This window comes from Bubalus kerabau, chromosome 9, assembly GCF_029407905.1.
Source record: "Bubalus kerabau isolate K-KA32 ecotype Philippines breed swamp buffalo chromosome 9, PCC_UOA_SB_1v2, whole genome shotgun sequence".
Lineage (NCBI taxonomy): Eukaryota > Metazoa > Chordata > Mammalia > Artiodactyla > Bovidae > Bubalus > Bubalus kerabau.
Window position 1 is genome coordinate 81894370 of NC_073632.1, and position 20355 is coordinate 81914724.

At 39.8% G+C, this 20355-nt stretch overlaps 1 long non-coding RNA gene across 1 annotated transcript; it reads right to left on the minus strand.

Annotated features, from left to right (window-relative positions):
• Nucleotides 1-2052: 2052 nt before the first annotated feature.
• LOC129619446 (uncharacterized) lies at nucleotides 2053-4344 on the minus strand. Its single transcript, XR_008697878.1, has 3 exons — nucleotides 4025-4344; nucleotides 3428-3600; nucleotides 2053-2118 (listed from the first exon to the last, which is right to left on the minus strand). It is a non-coding gene; the product is annotated as an uncharacterized LOC129619446 (long non-coding RNA).
• Nucleotides 4345-20355: the final 16011 nt, after the last annotated feature.

Sequence of the window (20355 nt, forward strand, 5' to 3'; positions counted from 1 at the left end):
GACAGCTATCTGAGTAATGTTCTAAGAAAAGCAGACAGTTTTTGAAAGTACTTTACATGGACTGAATAGTGAAAGGGCTAAAGCACAGGGGGAAAGTGGATTACTATTTTAAAGTATGTTCAAATAATATTAAAAACCTTACTGTAAGTATTGCATTGGTTTTGCCACTGAGTGCCAGGGCTTGTCTTCCTTTTTAACCCACAAAGATCCCAGCACCTGCAGTTTGGATAGTAACAGATCAAATATTTTGTAATCTGAAGCAACTCAATGGAAGTTTGGGATGAACATAAAACTCGAGGTCCCCATCTTCCCTGTTTCCCTCAGGCTATAAACAGACCAAATTGAGCCGAACCTAAAGTAACTTGATTACGACCTGGCAGCCCCCCTCAAGCTGTGGCTTGCCCTCACTCTCTTTGGCAGCGAAGAGAATTTAGTCTTCCCTGACTGTATCCGTCTCCTCTGCTCCCATTCACAGCTCAGCCTTCTGTGTTTTCTGCCAGCCTCTTGAAATTGCTCTCGGCATGGAGCTCACTGTAGACTTAAGAGGAAGAAGCTCCCCCATGGTTCCTGTAGGGCTCCGCATCGTCCTGGACTGATATTCCAGCAACAGCCCTCTGTGAGCCCTGCCGGTGGTCAGAGCCTCATCCTGTCACCGACCCCTGCCCTCTGAGGTTGAAAGCGGTGTGCACTGGGCTGAGGGATGGGGCAGGAGCAGGCATCCTTGGAAAGACAAAGGACACACGCTTGGGAGTCACACACTTAGGCTTGGAAGGAAACGGGGATCTTTTGTCATCAAAGCCTGTGTTCATTCTCTAAGAATTCATTTGTATTTTGAATAATCAGAATTTCAAATTATCTGAGTGCCTTAAAGTCACCACGATCCTATTCGTTTAATTTCAGTGAATAGATTAATGTGTTTGTTTTACAATGGTGCCTGGGTTTTCATTTGAAAAAATTTACAGGAAGAGCCTCTCTGTCTTTAGTCGACTTCCTAATTACACTAATTTTATGTGATTGATATATTAGGCTCTGGGGAAAGGGAAAACAGGGGCAGGGAGGCCACAATACAATCCCTTATTCTCAGCTCCAGACAGCACAGGAAATCCTCAATTAAACTGTACCACTTCCCTCAGCACTCAATAAAACTCACGCATTATATTTAATATCTTTAAACTCATTTGTAATAATGATTTTATGCGAAGTGAGTGAAGTAAATTCATTCCTTCTAGACCTTCTGTTTTTTTGGTTCTTGTTACAAAGGAATGTGTGTTTCCGGTGAAACATCAAAATTCGAGAAGAATAAATCATGAAAAATTCAAGTTTCCTTCTGTTTCCCTTAGGTTTTCATTTAGAAAACTTTCTGAAATGTTTTCTCTCAGTTCAGGGAGGTAGATAAGAGGGCATCTCCCCACTCACAGCCAAAAAACTGTGCACTTAATATTGTGCTGGGACTTTTTTCTTGACAGGACCGAGAGGGATATGAGGGTCCCCAGACCCAGAGAGGATGCAAATGCCGCAGGGCAGCATCTCAGGGAGCGAGAGACTCTGGGCCTGGTTATGCTGTCGCCTTTTTTCCTGTGGTGCGAGGTCTGACTGAGAACAATGTTTGCCTTGTGCCTGCTCTGTCAGGAAGGGTGGCTGGACCCTGACAATGAGCAACTTGGCATGCAGCCTTCTGAGTCAGTGGCCCACTTAGGGTCTGGAATGATTTTCCTCACACCTCTGCTCCCCAACCTGGCCTGTGCCACCACCCAGGTGAATGGTAGCTGAAGAAGAGCTGTTCGTTCCGGGAAGTGTTCCTTTCACCTGTCATCCATGGCTGAGCAGCACAGGACCTAGGGGCCTGGGTGGATCACAGTTGTGAGAGCACATTCGCTTTATGCTGAGCATCTGAGAAGGGCCAGCCCCACCCGTGGGATCAGCTCATCCTACTGAGGAGGATGGACTAATCTCGTCCAGTTCCACTGTTCTCTACCCTGACCTGTCCCTGGGCGTTCTTCCTCCAGAACTGTGTGTGTGTGACCCTCTGTGTGCTCCTTACCTCACTGAGGTGAGTATTCAGGACTCTGTCCTGACATCAACTGGCTTGCAGGCTTAGCATTAAGTGCTGTTCCCATCCTGGTAAAGAAAGGAGAACTTTAGGTTAGACTAAAGACAAAATAAATAAATAAATAAAAGATTCAGAGCAAAGTTCTTTCCAAAAATACTATTTATTTAGATGAGTATTTTTTATAATTTTTTAAATTAGAGGATAAATACTTTACAATAGTGTGATGGGTTTTGCTATACATCAACATGATGAGTATTTTCTCTCTCAGAGGGGCACTGAGTTTAGGAAGGCTAGAACCCCTGACAAACATATCCCTTTCCTACGTCGTCAAAATGTTATCAGAGACTCTAAGAAATCATCCTGATTCTGTAAGTCTCCAAATGTCCAGAGCTTCTCTGTGGTAGAAGAGGAACAAATGGCTAAGAGGATATCATTTCTCAAAATCCTGTAATCCTGACTGTCTCCTATGTGATTCTGAGGAAGGAGGAAGGAAAGGGGTTAACCATTCGGATCCCAGTACCTCTAGTGGTCCAGTAAGACTTTTGGACATCCAGAACACTCATTAAAAATCTTCTCCAAAAAGCTCATCAATTTTAACAACATTTTTAGCCTCAAAAGATCATTTGGTTACAAAATTAGCCTAATGATTATTGCACATATGAAGATAATATTTTAGCACTAAATTTAATTTATACTAATGAGAGAAAATTGCTGTTAGTCTCAAGATAGATTATTTTTGACTACTTCAAAATATGTTTGAAGCTCCTTAATCATCTTGATAGCATCTCGTATACTCAGAATGTTGTATTACTCAAACCATTGACATCAGGCCTTAGCTGCCCATAGGACAAAAGGAGTAGACTTTTATCTTCTGGCACCCCTTTGCATTGAAAACGTACTCTGCACAAAATGAGTGCTTAATAAATAATGAATTAATTGGCAGGGACCATTTAAGGTGCCAAGAGTTTTAACCTAATATATTAGTGATTTAATATTTAAGTTTTGCTTTTGTGTTTAGAAGGGAAATAGAGGGAAATGTGGGCTATTTGAAAGGAGCACTCAAGTTTTAAATCCTATCTCTCAGCCATAGATTTGGACAGGTTAGCAATCTCTCTAGGATCCTATCTGAAACTTAGCTATAAAAGGCAGATAATGATACTTTCTCACAGGGTCACTACAGGGATTGGCTATGATCAGCTGTGAAATCACCAGCACAGGACATGTTCTGAGTATAGCAAATGACATTCCTTTTCTTCCATCTCTACATGGTCCGGTTGATCCATCCTCTACAAGGTTAACAGAAGAGTTGTAATAAACATTCAGGCAACATGCTTTTTCCTTTAAGTTATAGTAGAAGGATAAAATAAATATATTTACCCACTCATGCATTGCTCAGCCCATTCATTCAACCTTTAACCAACACTCTCTGAGTACCTAAATCTGTCAGGCATGGTACGAAGCAATGGAGTTTACAAAGAAATTTAAGACACAGTCCCTCCTTTGAAGAACTTATCCATTCTTCTCTTCACTGTAGTTCATCTACCTTCCAACTGTGGAGATAAAAGAGAAATAGACCAAAGAGTTGAGGGAGGGGAAATGTAAAAACAAAAAGAAAAATTTTAACAGAAGTTCTTAAAATTTTTTTGATATAAAAATGAAGAAATTATTAAAAATAATAATAGAGCTAGTTATACTGTATATAATACACCAGAGAAAACTGTGGCATATCCTCATTTAGTTACAGCAAAATTAGCTTTCGGTTTGTGGCATGTACTCTGAAGTTTCCAATGAAGTAAATATTATTTTGTTGTATACCCCACTCTATTTTCCTAGTGTTTCTTTGAATTGATCTTGTCTGAGTTAACAGACATTTTCTGAAATATAATTAGTTGATATCATCCAATTCATCACTCTTCCTTTTCAAAAACTGTTCCCATCATTGTGATGAATAGCATTATGTTCCTTTAAACTCACCAGGTGTGTTGATGTTGAAGTTAGGATGTGCCCAGAGTGACAGCTTCTGAAGTTCCCTTCACAGATTTTTGCTCTCTTTTGAGACTATCTTTTCCCAGCTTTAAGTTTTAGATCAGGAACGAAGCCTGAATCTCTCCCAGGCATTTCTGTTAGTGATCTGCTGCTGCTGCTGCTGAATAAGAAATACCTGGACTTCAGTATTTGCCTGATTTGGGAAAAGAAGAGCAGAGATACTCATTAGATTTGCTTCAAAATGTTGAAAGAATGGCATAGGCGAAAGTGTTTTTGCAAACTCCTTTTTGCTGTCTTTGCCATCCCCACAGTGTGGGAGGGACCTTGACTCTGACAGCTGTATGCAGTGAGGAATTTTTACCATTCTCACCTGTAGTTATCTGTCAGTGTTGGTAGCATGATTTTTTAATATGGAGATGGATTCTTTTTAATGAGGAAAAAACTCTTTATACCTCAAACTTAGCATATATTTTTTGTGGGGGAAAAATAAAACAATCTGATAATTAAAGCTATTTTGGTATGGACCCTGTTCTTGATCTCTGCATAATCCAAACTGATCCCTAATGAACATTTTTTCCCTAGCAGGTTGCCTTTCCTTCCTCCCATTAGCGTCTTGCCAGGAAGTCCCAACTGGCTGTACCTTGAGAGCCATGAAGACTGAGGAATAGATGGCACCATGCTCCAAGTCACAGCTGCCAGCAGTTCCAGTGGCCTCTGTGGGGCATTCATCTCCTTCTCTCTTCCGCTTTAGTCTGTTAGGTGCCCATGCTCAAGCCCTGCAGTGTCTTGCCACGGGGCCTTTGAGTGAAGCCCATCATATCTGATTCCTCACCTAACAGTCTGAGATTTTTGTCCTCTTCTTCCATTCAAAATAAACAAATAGCCCAGATAATAATATGTCAGAAATTACCTTTAGTGTCTCTGCTGCTCTTAAGCAAGTTAGGCATTAAAATAGAACATACAGACCAACAAACAATAAGCAAGTCATTAGGTAAAAACAGTTACTTTAAAAAAATATTCTGATCACCACAGGCCATTTTCTTTTTTGTTAACGGGCACTGCAATTTTGAAAGATTGCATCTATAAAGAAAACTGCACACTATCTTAACTAAAATTGACATCCTCCTTAGTTTTCTCTTTATATCACACAAATATATCCATTTTCACTACAGTAATAGACATGTTTTCTATTTTTATTATTTAAGGACAGAAATAATCATCTATCACAACTTTAAGAAACACAAGATTGTAAACGGGGATTTGCTAACTAAGTTAATACTGTTCCTACCAAATATGAAGAACTTTTGACAATTTGGTGGGGCTGTGAGGACTTATCATTTCAATTTAGCTTTTTAAAGATATAAGAACTGCAAGATTCCTCTCCCTCTCTGCAATTACTGTTTTTACTAAACTCCAGGTTTCCAAGCTCCTCAGATTGGGGATCCCTGGTTAGAGTTTGTCAAAAATAAACTTAGATTTTTTTACTGCCTCATTTCTTGCAGCAGCTTGTTTCCATGGGTTGATGCTCACAGAGCAGCCAAAAAGATACAAACATGATTTCCTGTGATCCTAGTACACGGGTTGTCTATTACATGAAGTGTGCCAGGAGATCCTTGCCCTACATAGCCTGGGATGGAAAATGTAGGAGGAAAAAAAGGGTCAGGATAAGAAGGACCTGAATTGAAAGAATGAGCAAAATTCAGCTTCTCCTCTATAGATTTTTTTCACTCTAAGTGCCATTCACAGAAATTTGGTATCCATGGAGACGAATGCAGTACATGCTAAGGTTACGTATTCGCTGCAGATACAGCAGGCTGGCTATCCAATCTGATGATACATTTAGGAATAGCAGAGGGAAAATGTTTGAGAGAAGTGTTGAATAATTAATTGATACCTATCACATGCAGGGAACCAGGATTTGCACAATGAAGGATACAAAATATACAACAAACGATCATAAATATGGAGCATTTGTGTCCAGGTAGGAGTCTCAGCTACCTTTAGCATTCTAGCTTTTCTTAAAGCTGTAATACTATCTTTGAAAATATGAGAAAATGTTCCTATCATAAATTTGCATTTTAACCCCTGCTTTGGGAGAAAACAAAATGTTGTCAAACATAAGATGGAATTTTCCTGAGACATATTTATAATTGAATGATAAACAAGAAAGCAAGAACTCCCAGAAATTGAATATCATAACAGCTTTGCAGGCTGGTAACCAGAAATGAGGCAAAACTGGGGAGAAATGGAAATAACTGAGAGAAGTAAGTGTTCTATATCCTGATGCTTTAATCAGGGTGAGAGAGCTGTCATGGCAAGAAGAAAGGAGTGCGTTCAGAGAAAGAGAGGGGAAGGAAACAAGTAGTCTGGAAACGAGAACCCATTCAAGAAAGCTGATGTAGGTTATGACCAGGAATGGGAAATTCATGGTGATTTCTGTGGGAGTCAGGGGAGAAGGACCCCTTGGGGATTAAGGAATTCCCTGGGCTGCAATTCAGTCTGAACTCAATGTTAAATGTAGAGATGCCAGCTAGAAAAATTCCATGAATTCTCAGTGGAACTGGGTGAGAGTTCTGGCATAGTATTGGGGAATAATCCTGGGAAAGGAGTAAAAGCTTTCCATTGTTCTAATTGTTTGCTCAGGTCCTGGCTCAGTGGGTAAAGAATCTGCCTGCCAATGTAGGAGATGTTAGAGACTTGGTGTTCAATCCCTGGGTGGGGAAGATCCCCTGAAGTAGGAAATGCAACCCACTCTAGTATTCTTGCCTGGAAATTCCATGGACAGAGGAGCCTGGTGGGCTCCAGGCCACTGGGTTGTAAACAGTTGGACAAGACTGAGCACACACTACTACTATTGTTCTATTAGACTCAGGGAATGATATATTTGGATCAATTTTATAGCTTCTTAAGAAAAAGTTAAAAGTTAAAATCACCCTGCTGCTGATTCATTGGTCAGCCAGGTGTATGATTTGGAGAAGGTGGGAAAGTCTGTATTGATTTAAGATCATGTCACATAGAAAATGTGGTAATGAAATTGTGTCATGGCATAGGAGATAACAGGGGAAAACAATTGACCACTCTAGAGAAAAATGCATCCTTATTTTCAATCTCTTGTTAAAACATGTCCCAGGCTATTCTTTAACCTGAGAATCAAGAATATTTTCCTGTTGACAGATGTCTACCTCAATAAGTAAGGTGAAAGAGTCATCCTAGTCATATGAAATGTTGTATGTATGTGTCTTTATGTTCACATACTAAACACTGGAAATAGTTTTCATGCCGCTAATTAATTTTGCATGTGATTTATTTTACTTAAACATTTTTTTTAATGTCACATAACACATGAATTATGGCCAACATAGCAGATCCACACTATACCTAAGCATCTCCACTTGCCCCTCTCTTCAGATAAATGTTCAAAGTCACCATAGTGTGATTGTAAATCTGAAGAAGAAAGTCATCACATGCCCCTGGGTTTTTTTTTTTTTTTTTTAACAGAGAGATTCTGAAGTTTATGTGGTATGGATTTAGCCATATCTAGGTAGATCTGATAATATTAAAAGTTCCTCATCTCCTTGAGCATGAAGCTGCAAGATGCACACCCTTGTTCTATTTCTTAAGTGACTGGTTAAAGCCAGTTAGTGACACTGAGATAAGAGACCTGAGATGAATAAATTGGCCCCTCCCTTAATACAAGGATCTGTTTCTCAGGAAATATCTGGTTTGCTATCATTAGAAGTATCTACTTCTCCTTTTACTGCATACACCCACATTATGCCAGTTCTGCATGTATTCTCATTGTTCTTCTGAGGTCCCCCAAATAAATGTAAAGGTGGAGTTTCCGGCTGCTAGCAAGCCTCCCTGAGATGTAATTTCTTACAGCTTTATTTTAATGCTAGGTGGAATATTTGTTCCACTGCCCCTGCCCATCAAAACCTTTGTCTTCTTGCAAAATAAGAGCCCTATGCATTGGTCACTCATTAAAGTATCCAATTTCTGTCCCCTGGGTTCACATAATCTGGATTCCCAGCACAATTTAACTGCTCCTGGGTTAGTGGCTATGCAGCTGTAAGGACCTCCTTTCAGTCTTTTTGAATTATATCCTTTGACTTACACGTAAATTCTCTACCACTCTCGCTTGTTCACCAATTCAGTCATGAAAGAGAGCCATGTATTGATGGCATCAGGTTCTGTATTAGGTGCTGGGAACATATATCTAGTTAGACTTGGTCCAGTGACATCATAAAGCTTACTGCCTAATGGAGGTATATTGTTGTTTTTCAGTTGCTAAGTCGTGTCTGACTCGGCAGCTCCATGGACTGCAGCACACCAGGCTCCTCTGTCCTTCACTGTCTCCTGGGGTTTGCTCAAATTCATGTCCATTGAGTTGGTGATGCTATCTAACCATCTCATTCTCTGCCACCTCCTGCTTCTTTTGCCTTCAGTCTTTCCCAGCATCATTTTTCCAGTGAGTTGGTTCTTCACATCAGGTGCCCAAAGTATTAGAGTTTCAGCTTCAGCATCAGTCCTTCTGGTGAGTACTCAGGGTTGACTTTCCTTTAGGTTTGATCTCCTTGCAGTCTAAGGGACTCTCAAGAGTGTTCTCCAGGACCACAATTTAAAAGCATTAATTCCTCGGTGCTCAGCCATCTTTGAGGTCAACTCTCACATCTGTACATGACTACTAGAAAATCCATAATTTTGATTATATGGACCTTTGTAATGGTTTCTGCTTTACTGAAAAGTCTCTGCAAAGTGTTCTCTGCTTTACTGAATACTTAAGAAAGCTGTGTATTTGCTTTCCTAAAATAAAATGCTTTCCTACTTACTAGAAGACTACCAAAAAATAATATGTGAGTTGAACTTTCCTTAAATGGAATTCAGGTTTTAAATGCCCTTATACAGCTTGCTATTTTAGGGATTCCTGTAAGGTTAATAATCAAATTTTAGTTTTAAAATTTTTATTATGAATCTGTACTTTTGCAATGAGAAATTTTGTTTAATGTTGGAAACTTTCATAAATAGCTCAAAAAAGTCCAGCATTTCAAAAAATGCATAAAAGTAAACATTTATTAATATAAATGGAATCTCTATTTTAAATGCTCTCAGGGCAATTGTGATTTAAAGCAATCCTGATATAACAACACAAAGAAGATAATTAACCATTAACTTATTTTTAATAAGTTAGGACTTTCAAGTTATAATATCTGTGTTACAAATGCAAAAAATTTAGCAATATAAAAATTTAAACAATAGGAAAAGCAAAATGAAAATCATGGGAAAATATATGTTGATTCAATGAAAATAAACACACTAGCAGTTCATTACACAAGACCTTTTTACCTTTTGTGTTTGAGGAAGCAAATTCCCTCGAAGTCTTTGCCTTGGAATCTCTGTTCAGCCATGTATTATTTTGTTAGGGTTACCATAACAAAATACCATGAACTGATGGCTTGAACAACAGAAACACTCACAGTTCTGCAGGCCAGAAACTCAAAACCAAGATGTCAGCAGGGCTGGTTTTATTCTGAGGCATCTCTTTTGGATGTTAAACAGATGTGTTCCCCTCTGCTAACTATAAGCGTTCTAATCTCCTCTTCTAATAAAGACACCTGATTTGGGATTAAGATCCCATTCTTACAAGTTCATTTTAACTTAATTGCCTCTTTAAAGGCTCTAGCACCAAATGTTGTCACATTCTGAGGTTCTGGGGTTAGGGCTTCAGTTTATGGACTTGTGGGCACAACACAGCCCATAACACATCTCTAGATTAGAAAATTCCATTTTACAAATAAATAGCAATGCAAGCTTTGTTTCCTCCTATAAAAACTTCAGTGTAGAGTAGGTTGTCAGATAACTGCTATATTCACAGTAGACACTTTGTGAAAATCAATTGATGAGATGATAACAGTGTCTACGTTGGATAGCAGAGAGCAGAAGAATGAAAAATGGGCCCCCAAAATGAATGGAAAATGAGTGGAGAACTGGGTTAGAAAATGCTGCCAAGGAGCTACCTACAGGAAGGTATCCTCACGGGTAGCTGGATGAAGGTGGGGAGGGCAGAGCTGCAGAAAGATCTCCTGATGCCTGCAGGCTGAGAAGGAGTCCAATTACACAGGAGGAAGTGTGTAACTGAAGCTAAATTGTGATTTACAAATTCTCCCTGGTGGGGAATGGTTAATGTTAAACATAAATGCTAGAGTTTAGAAGTTCTTTACTTCTTGCTTTCCAGTTGTTCTTTCTGTTTGATGTTTTTGCCACAATTTCAAGCTGAATTAGCACTTTGGAGGAACGATCTTGAAAAGCTGATTTAGGAAATAGTTTTGCTGAAAGAACAGCAGTGGTACGAGGAAAAGAGAAAATGATCTTAAATGCATAGGAGGAAATCTGGTAGTGGGGCAATACTTCTCTTCTGCCAAATTGAAGTAATTCATTCTTAATGTATTTTTTGCTGATGATATAAGCCCTGGCTCATGGTAGGCACTCAGCAAATATTTGTAAATATTATTAATATTTACTTTATACTTACCAACAGCTTTCCTGCAAAGAAGTAAAAATTCCATTTTCAAAGGTATTAAGATGTGCTTTCATTGCCCTCACTATTCTCTCGCCCACAAGGAGAAGGATTCAGATGGGCAGATAGGGTTACAATGAAGCAGAAAGGAGAAGCTGGTATAGAAAAGAGCATCAGTTGTCAGGAAAAGCGAGCTGTAATTTGGAAGGGTGACGTGTGCCAGAAGGCAGGGATCAGATTGAGCATGAGGATTAGAACCCTAGGGGCTTTATACCAGGAGAGATAGGCTCAGAGGCTGATGAGCTGGTCCGCGCCCCCTGAGGATGTTAGAGGTTATACCTCTTTTTCTAAAGTCTTAAAACTTCTGAATTTTGAAACCGTGGGTGTTTTCCCTTTCTCAAAACACAATTTTGAGGGGTCCTATGATACAGGTTCTTTTTTAGGTTCTTTTCTACCTAAATTGCTACTTTTCCCCCATATTTTTGCAGACTTCTCTTCCTTTGCCTACCTCTTAAATACTGGTTCTCCTTTTTTCCCCCAGATCTTCTTTTTAAAAATATATCATATCATATATGTTTAATGCATATCCTGTATGTTTTATATAGGTTGAAAATATCTTTAAAACTATCCCTTGGCCTTAAACTTTATTTCAGTGGCTTGTATCATGCAGAAGACTTTAATTTTGATGTAAGATACCTTATCAACTTTCTTCCTGGCCTTTGCTGTTTTGTCTTTTTGAAGAAGTTCTTTGCTACTTTGAGATCACATGTATCCATCCAATCATAAATTTTCCAACAATTTTAACATTTTGATTGGTCATGTTTTAGTCGTTAACTATAGTTTCTATTTGTAAATGTTTTTAGAATGAGTCTAAGTTTAAATTGTTTGGATGTTGTATGTTGCAAATGAGTGGCCTTGTCTCAACATCATTTACTAAGTAAATTATTTCTTCACTCATTTAAAATACCATCTTTATCATGTACTAAGTTTTGGTACAAGTCGATTCTCTTTTAGACTTCATTATGTTCCATTGGTTTATTTTTCTATTTATTTAGGCTTCCCTGGTGGCTCAGTGGTAAGGAATCCTCCTGCAATGCAGAAGATGCAAGTTTGATCCCTAGGTCAGGAAGATCCCCTGGAGAAGGAAATGACAACCACTCCAGTATTCTTGCCTGGGAAATCCCATGCTCCAAGAGGAGCATGGTGGGCTACAATCCTTGAGGTCGTGAAAGAGTCGGACACAACTGAGCAACTAAACAGCAACAACAACACATCAATTCCATAATGTTATAATGTTTATAGCTAATTGTGCTTAGTTGCTCAGTCATGTCCAACTCTTTGGGACCCTTTGGACTGTAGCTTGCCAGAGTCTTCTGTCCATGGGGATTCCCCAGGCAAGAATACTGGAGTGGGTTGCCATGCCCTCCTCCAGGGTATCTTCCCAACCCAGGTCTCCAGCATTACAGGTGGATTCTTTACTGTTTGGGCCACCAGGGAAGCTCCTTATAGCTAATTGTTAGGTATGAAAGGTGTTCTGTTTCCCTCTCAGCAGATTAACATGTTCCATCCCGAGACACATTTTTCCTTAGATTCCATAACACCATCAGTTCAGTTCAGTTCAATTGCTTAGTCGTGTCCAACTCTTTGCAACTCCGTGGACTGTAGCACACCAGGCTCCCTGTCCATCATCAACTCCTGAAGCTTGGTGAAACTCAAGTCCATTGAGTCAGTGATGCCATCCAACCATCTCATCCTCTGTCGTCCCCTTCTCCTCCTGCCTTCAATCTTTCCCAGCATCAGGGTTTTTTTCCAATGAGTCAGTTCTTCACATCAGGTGGCAAAAGTATTGGAGCTTCAGCTTCAGCATCAGTCCTTCAGTGAGTATTCAGAACTGATTTCCTTTAGGATGGACTGGTTGGATATCCTTGCAGTCCAAGGGACTCTCAAGAGTCTTCTCCAACACCACAGTTCAAAAGCATCAATTCTTCAGCACTCAGCTTTCTTTATAGTCCAACTCTCATATCCGTATGTGACTACTGGAAAAACCATAGCTAAAAACCGTAACACCATATTCTCTTTTTTTCTCATGTTGCCACTTTGCCCATATTTTTATAGGCTTCTCTTTGTCTACCCTTTAAATATTAGGGTTCCTTTTGGTTTTTCCCCAGATTCTCTCCTATCATCATGCAAGACACACTTTCTGAATGATCCCATTGGCTCATATGACTTTTTCACCAATATCATGGTATCAAAACCTCTAAACCTAGTTATTCTGCTGAGTTTTATAACAACGTATCCATCTTCACTTTAATGTTGAGTTCGAAACTGAATGTACATCTTCCCTGCCAGACCTAACTCAACAAGTGGCACCATTTGTCATGCCTGAAACTTGAGTGCCTTCTTTGACAGTCTCATTCCTTAGCCTCATCCCACAGTAAATCTCTCATCTCTTACCTTCAATCCATCACCAAATTATATTGATGACATTTCCTAACCAACTGTTAAATCTGCTCATATCCCCTTTCCACATCACCACCACCCTATTCCAAACCACCATACTTTCTCTTCTGGTCAAGCCACCAGACTTCCTTTTTCTGGTCTCCATACAACTGTCAAACTAATATTTCAATAAACTAACATTTCAGTACAGATTTGGTCATGTTGTTTATTGTATGAAACTTTTCACTATGTCCCCATTTTTCTTGGATGAAAGTCCAAATTTCTGAATATGATTAAAAATCCACATACTGTCTTCACTTTTTTCACTACACCCACACTGAGCTCACTTGGGTCCCAAGAATGAACCATGCTCATCTTCACCTATCTTTGTGTTATCATCTCAGCATGCAGTATACATGCATCCCTGGTACCCCCTATTTCTATTGGTATTTCTCCTTACTCATCTCAAGTATTCTTCTTTTTACCAGAATATATTTTACTTATCTTTAGACTTCAGATGTGGCTTTGTTCAGGGAGAAGCCTTTTGGGGTTGAAAATCTGGTGTTCATTTCTTCCCTAAATACTCTGAAACTATCCTGAACTTCCTCTCTCATATTATATATTTCACCATAGTATAATCACCAGTTTATTTGTCTGTATCCAGCATGAGACCCTTCAGCTAATAGTAATTCAGTAGTGCTATTTTAATTCCCTAGTCACAAGCCTTTAATAATCCCTCATTCCTTAATCAGTAAAGGTCAGATTCCAGATTTAACTTTCTACAATTTTTCACTAATCTACTATGTTGGGGTTGCAACATATTCCTTTCCCATATCTCATATTCCCATTATACTTAAACTAACAGGTAAGTCCTTCAACCTAACATGTGTTTTCCTGGTCCAGGATAAATGAAATCTCCATCATTATGCATTCTTTCCAAATTCCCCCATGTAGAAGTAATCTCCCCTTTCTCTGAATTTCCATTGTGTCGTTTTACTTTCAGAGCCTTTGTTGCATCTTTCCTCTCATTACTATTATAAAACATAGTCTTATTTTTGAAGCCAAGTATATAACTTTTAAAGTGAGAGACCACATCCTCTTGATCTCTGTAATTCCCAGTAGTATGTTGAACGTTAACCACTGGTTTCTGCCTATGATATATACTCAGTATTTCTTGAACAAATTTAACATCTGTAAGGACACTGAGAAATTTATCTTTCTAGAGATGCAGTAGGAGAAAAATCATATTTTCTATCTATTAATAGAGAAAATAAGAGAGTTGAATTATAAAGGAGAGAAAATGACAAAGAGTGGTCATTTTTATGAGTCATGGGCTATTTAAGAGGATTTGGGAAGAAAATGAAAGGACTAGAATAAGGTGACTCCTTTAAGATTATTTTTATAACTAATAAATTTCAGAAAATGTGGTCACTTCAAATATCGTGTTTCAAAGAACACTCCAAAGTATGTATTAAATAATTATGCCTCAGAATACCAGCTAGTATTTTATTTTATTTTATTTTATTTTTTATTTTTTTTAAAAACTTAAAAATAAAAACAAAGACAACTTTAATGCTCTCAATTCACTTCCAATCAACCAGATTCTATAAACAATGACTGTTGGAGGAACATTTTTAAAAAGTGGTTCATTTCCCTCCCTTCAAGGAGATGGGCATCTAGGATTAAATTGATCAGAGAGGAGCTCTAAGAAAGATGGTCCTACAGCTACTGTACTGAATTCCACCTGTCTCTATTCTCTTCTTCTTTCTAGCTTTCCTACCCTTACTTCTATTTTCCTTTTTTACGTTTTAAAATTGTGTAAGTTGCAAATGTATAGCATTATAATTTGACATCTGTATACACAAATGATCAGCACGACAATTCTAGATACCACCCATCACCATACAGTTGATCCCCTTTGCCCATTTCCCCCACATCCATCTCCTTTGCCCTCTGGTAAACAGTAGTCTGATCTCTGTATCTATGAGTTCTTTTTTTATTTTACTTCATTCTTTCATTTGTTTTGCTTTTCTTGATTCCATGTATAAATGAAATCACATGGTATTTATCTTTCTCCATTTGACTTATTTCACTTGGCATAATACTTACAGGGTCCATCTATTAGTTACAATAGTCATGACATGGAAAAACCTAAATGTTTATCAATGGATAAATGGGTAAAGAAGATGTGCTGTATATACACAATGGAATACTGCTTGGTCATAAAAAAGAATGACCATTTGTGACAACATAGATGGACCCAGCTAGTATTTTAAACACGTAGTCTCAGATGGATATTACCATGCTTGGTAGAGATGATTAGACAGGTATATATATAATCCTTAAAGTTTTCTCGAGCTGCAAGTGGTGAAGTATTTATAGCAGGGAGAAAAGTGTCCCCTCTCGGAAACACTAACACTATATTGAATTTGTTAGGACTCCCTGTTAAAAGTAACAAAAAGCCAACCTAAATGGCTGCAGGCAAAAACAAGATTTCATTGGCCCACATAATTGACAGGATTATTCCACTCATGTTGTATAACAAAATATCCATAGTCTGGGTATTTAACAATAGAAATTTGTTCCCTCATACTTCTGAAAACTGGAAGTCCAAGATCACGGTGCCAGCAGAGTTGATATCTGATGAAGGCTCTCTTCCTGGCTTGTAGATGGTTGCCTTTTGATTATATCCTCACATGGTGGAAAGAGAGGGTGGTCTGGTGTCTCCTCCTTTTCTTACAAGGTACCACACCTATTGGCTTGAGGGTTTACCCTTAAGACCTCTTTTAACCTTAAGTACCTCCTTATGGGGAGAAGGCAATGGCACCGCACTTCAGTACTCTTGCCTGGCAAATCCCATGGACGGAGGAACCTGGTAGGCTGCAGGCCATGGAGTTGCTAGGAGTTGGACACAACTGAGCAACTTCACTTTCACTTTCCCCTTTCATGCATTGGAGAAGGAAATGGCAACCCACTCCAGTGTTCTTGCCTGGAGAATCCCAGGGACGGGGGAGCCTGGTAAACTGCCGTCTATGGGGTCTTACAGAGTCGGACATGACTGAAGCGACTTAGCAGTAGCAGCAACCTCTTTATGGACCCCTAACTCCAAATACGGTCACATTGGAGATTAGGGCATACATATGTTTGGGGGGGAATGGGTGCAGGGGAGATGCAATTCAATCCATAACACTCACTGTTGAAACTTGACTTCTGAGAGACCACAATATCTTTCTTATGCATCTACCTCTGTGGATACTCCTTTCTGGTCTCTTTTGCTGGATCGTTTTCAATTTCCCAATATCTAAACATTGGGAGCTCCCAGCGTTTAGATCTTGAGTCTATTCTCATTCCCTAAGTGATTTTGTGCACATCCATGACATTCAATACCAATTCGCCTTTGGTTCTGGACATCTCATAGATATTGTAAAGGTAACATGCTGTGTGGTATCATTTTAAGTCATGACAACTAAACCCAAATATGCCCTCAGTGCTCCTGACTAAAGAACACTGCTCTTTACTCTCCAGATGACTAGTTCACATATTCTCTTTTCAAACCTCCACCTCTCTTAGTCAATACTCCTAATGCCTATTCCACTGAGAAATTACAAGTTACAAAGAATTTTCATTCACAATCGTGCAACATGACCACAACCCACCTAGCCCTACTTCTATTATTCGCTCTGCCTTCTCTCCTGCTTCTATGGATGAGTCATCCATGCTACTTTCTAAAGCCAATCACCCTTAATTAGTGTTCCGGCACTGCTATAATGAATTAACCCAGACTTTCATGGATCCGGAGGTGGATCTTGCTAGGTACTCTGCTTAGAGTCTCACAAGACTAGAAACAAGGGGTCAGCTGGTCTGTGTTCCTTTCTCGAGGCTCTGCAGGAAAATCTATTTCTAAGTTTATTCAGGTTATCAGAAGAATCCAATTCCTTCCAGCTGTAGGACTAAGGTGACTTTCCTTGCTGGCTGTCAGCTGGGGGTAGCCCTTAGCTTCTAGAGGCCTCTCTCTGGTCCCTGCACATAGGTCCTACATCTCAGAGACAGTTGTGGTGTGCTGAATACTTGTGACATTTGGAATTTCTCTAACTTCTTATTCTGCTTCATCTCTCCTCTCTTTCCAGTCAGAGAAAGTTCTCTGCTTTTAAGGATCCATGTGATTAGATTGAGCACACCCAGATAATCCAGGACAATCTCTCTCTTTTAAAATCCATAACCTTCATTGTATCTTCAAAGTCCCTTTCACCATGTCATAGAATATATTCAACTGATTCCAGGGACTAGAGTGTGGACATCTTTGGCAGGTTATTCCGCTTATCACATACTCCATTTTCGCTCCAATAATTTCTCCCTCTGTCCTTGCAACACTAATTATTTCTTCCAACTGGATCTTTTTTGACAGCATACAAAATGCTGATATTTCTCCCATGTTAAAAACGCTTCCTTGATTTCACTTTCTTTCCAATTACTGTCCCATTTCTCTGTTCTCTTTGGACAAAACCACCTTGAAAGGATTGCTGTCTACCCCCAATTGTCCTTCCATTCTCTCTTGATCTTTCACCCTTTCTACCATACTAAACCTGATTTTGTCAAGGGCACAAAGGATTACACATTTTAAATTCAAGGGTCAATTTTGAACCTTCATCTAAATTTCATTTTACAAAGCTTACCATTGAAAATTTCATTTGGCTTCCAGGATACCCCAGTCTTAGCTTATTTCTTACCTCTTGGGAGCTCCTTCTGAGTCTCCTTTGCTGGGTCTTCCTCATTTCCTGACTTCTTAATCTCGGGTTACCTGAGGCTTTTCCATCTGCACTCATTTCCCTGGTAATTATATCCAGCTTCATGGCTTCAAATACCATGAATGGTGTTTGAATACCATGTGGTGACTTCCGAAGTTATATCTATAGCCTGAAACTGTCCCCTGAACTCTAAGCTTATATATTCAGCTACCCTTTCCATATTTCCATGTAGACATCCTATAGGCAAAGCTAACACATTCACTGTCAAACTCCTTATCTTCCCTCCAAAGGCCGTTCCCACTCTTGGTCAATGCCAGAGCAATTCTTCCATTTAATGGAACCCAACATATTGGAAATGTTAGTGGCTCCTACCTCCTTTATCCTTAGTGTCCAATCCATTTAAAAATCCTATTATTTCCAAAACCAAAATATAATCAGAAGCCAACCACTTCTAGCCATCAAAGCCATCCATTGACACCACTGTGGTGTCTGGCTTGTTTTATTTCAATATTCAATACCCTCTATCAGTTCCCTTTCATCCAGTCTGACCTCCACACAACTACCACAGTGAGCCTGTTAAAAAAGGCTAGTCTGCTTAGAACCCTACTTCTTTCAGGGTAAAAGCCAAAGTCTTTCCAATGACCAAGAATGCCCTACCTGATCTGCATCCTGTAGGCCCATTGCCATCTCCTGCTGCTCACCATGCCTCTACCTCAGAGTCCTTGCACTTCCTCTGTGCCTCTTCTTTCCTCATCTTGTTCAAGTATCACCTTTGTAATGAGACCCTCCCTAGATATTCAGTTTAAAATTGCTAGCCTCCATCTGACCAATAATGCTTCCTGGTCATATTTTTTCCTCCATAGTATTATCACTATTCGGAGAAGGCAATGGCACCCCACTCCAGTACTCTTGCCTGGAGAATCCCAGGGATGGAGGAGCCTGGTAGGCTGCAGTCCATGGGGTCACTAAGAGTTGGACACGACTGAGCGACTTCACTTTGACTTTTCACTTTCATGCATTGGAGAAGGAAATGGCAACCCATTCCAGTGTTCTTGCCTGGAGAATCCCAGGGATGGGGGAGCCTGGTGGGCTTCTGTCTATGGGGTCGCACAGAGTCGGACATGACTGAAGCGACTTAGCAGCAGCAGCAGCAGCAGCATTATCACTATTAAGTACCCTATTATAAACTGTCTCCCCTCAGAAGAATCTAAATTTTATGAGGGTAAGGGCTTCTGGGTTAATCTGTTTGTGCTTTTCAGTGCTGCATCTCCAGCACTTACAACAGTGCCTGGTACAGGGTAGGCAATCGGTCACTATTTGTTGCTATTGAATGAAGGTCCGGAACCACTCTTCTGTTTATCTCAAAACCAGGTTCTTCTCTTGGTCTTCCCCAAGTCAGTATGTGGCAACTCTATTTGTTTGCTCAAGCCAGGATCCTGGGAAGTATCCTTGGTTCCTCTCTCTCATACCCCATATCTTGAAATCCTGCCAATTCCACACACACATACACAAACACACCCCCCTCCAGAATTTGGCCGTCTCATTCTGTCCACTGCTTACACCCAAATTCAAGCTGTTATTGCAATGCCCTCATTATTGGTCTCCTTGCCTCAACTCTGGCTCCCCTAGAGCCTATTTTCTGCACAGAAGATAAAGGAAATCATAGGCTTTCTTTAGTTCAAAACAGTCTGTTAGGTTTTCTACCTGGGGATAAATTCTAATCCTCTACAGGGCCTGTGAGATGCTTCCAGATCTTGTCCCAGACATATGTCCCTGAACCCATCTCTTCCTGTTATTCGTTGTCTTCCAGCCACTCTATTTCCCTTTCTGTGTCTTGAACATGCCAAGTATTCACCTGCCTCAGGCCTTCACACTGTTCCTCTGCCTGGCAGCAGAGCCACAGGTGACCGCTTTTTACTTCATTCAGGACTTTGCTCCCATTTGCTTTAAAAGCGTGCATTCCCTAATCATCATTTCTTAAATGATGATATGCACACACTTGTGCATATATGCACACACACAGATACACCTCTGTGCCCTTATTTTCCTTTATTTCAAAGCCCTTATTATCAACTGACATTATATATTAACCTATTTGTATTGCCTATCTTCCCTCTTCTCCAAAAGCTAAACTACATTAAAGCAGATACCACCTGTTTTGTTCCCACTTCTGTATCTTGAACATCAAACATGAACTCCAACAACTACAGTCTCACTTAACTCTAGTATGTAGAATCTCAGACAGCTATCAATATCTTCTTTCTCAAAGAATCTGTATTCATATTTGAAAAAGGACTCACCTTTCTTGAAAGTTGCACTTACCCCTAAAACATTGTCTGTTTCTAAGGCAATGGAGAAATCAGATTGGTCAGTCTGGGTCACGTGCCCCTTATAGTTCTTTTGGAGGGGAGGGTCTTAAGGGAAAGGCTATGCAGTCTCTAGATAGAGGAAGGAAAGTCTCCAAAGGGGGAAAAAAAGAGAGGTTCTGTTAGAAGAATGGGGCGGGGGGAAGAAGGGAGAGGATATGGGGGAGGCAGGAATAACAGATGGCCACCACCGAGATTTTCCAGAGTGGGAAGAGAAATACAGGGATGAGCTGGGGGCCCTGGTAGAGGAAGTCT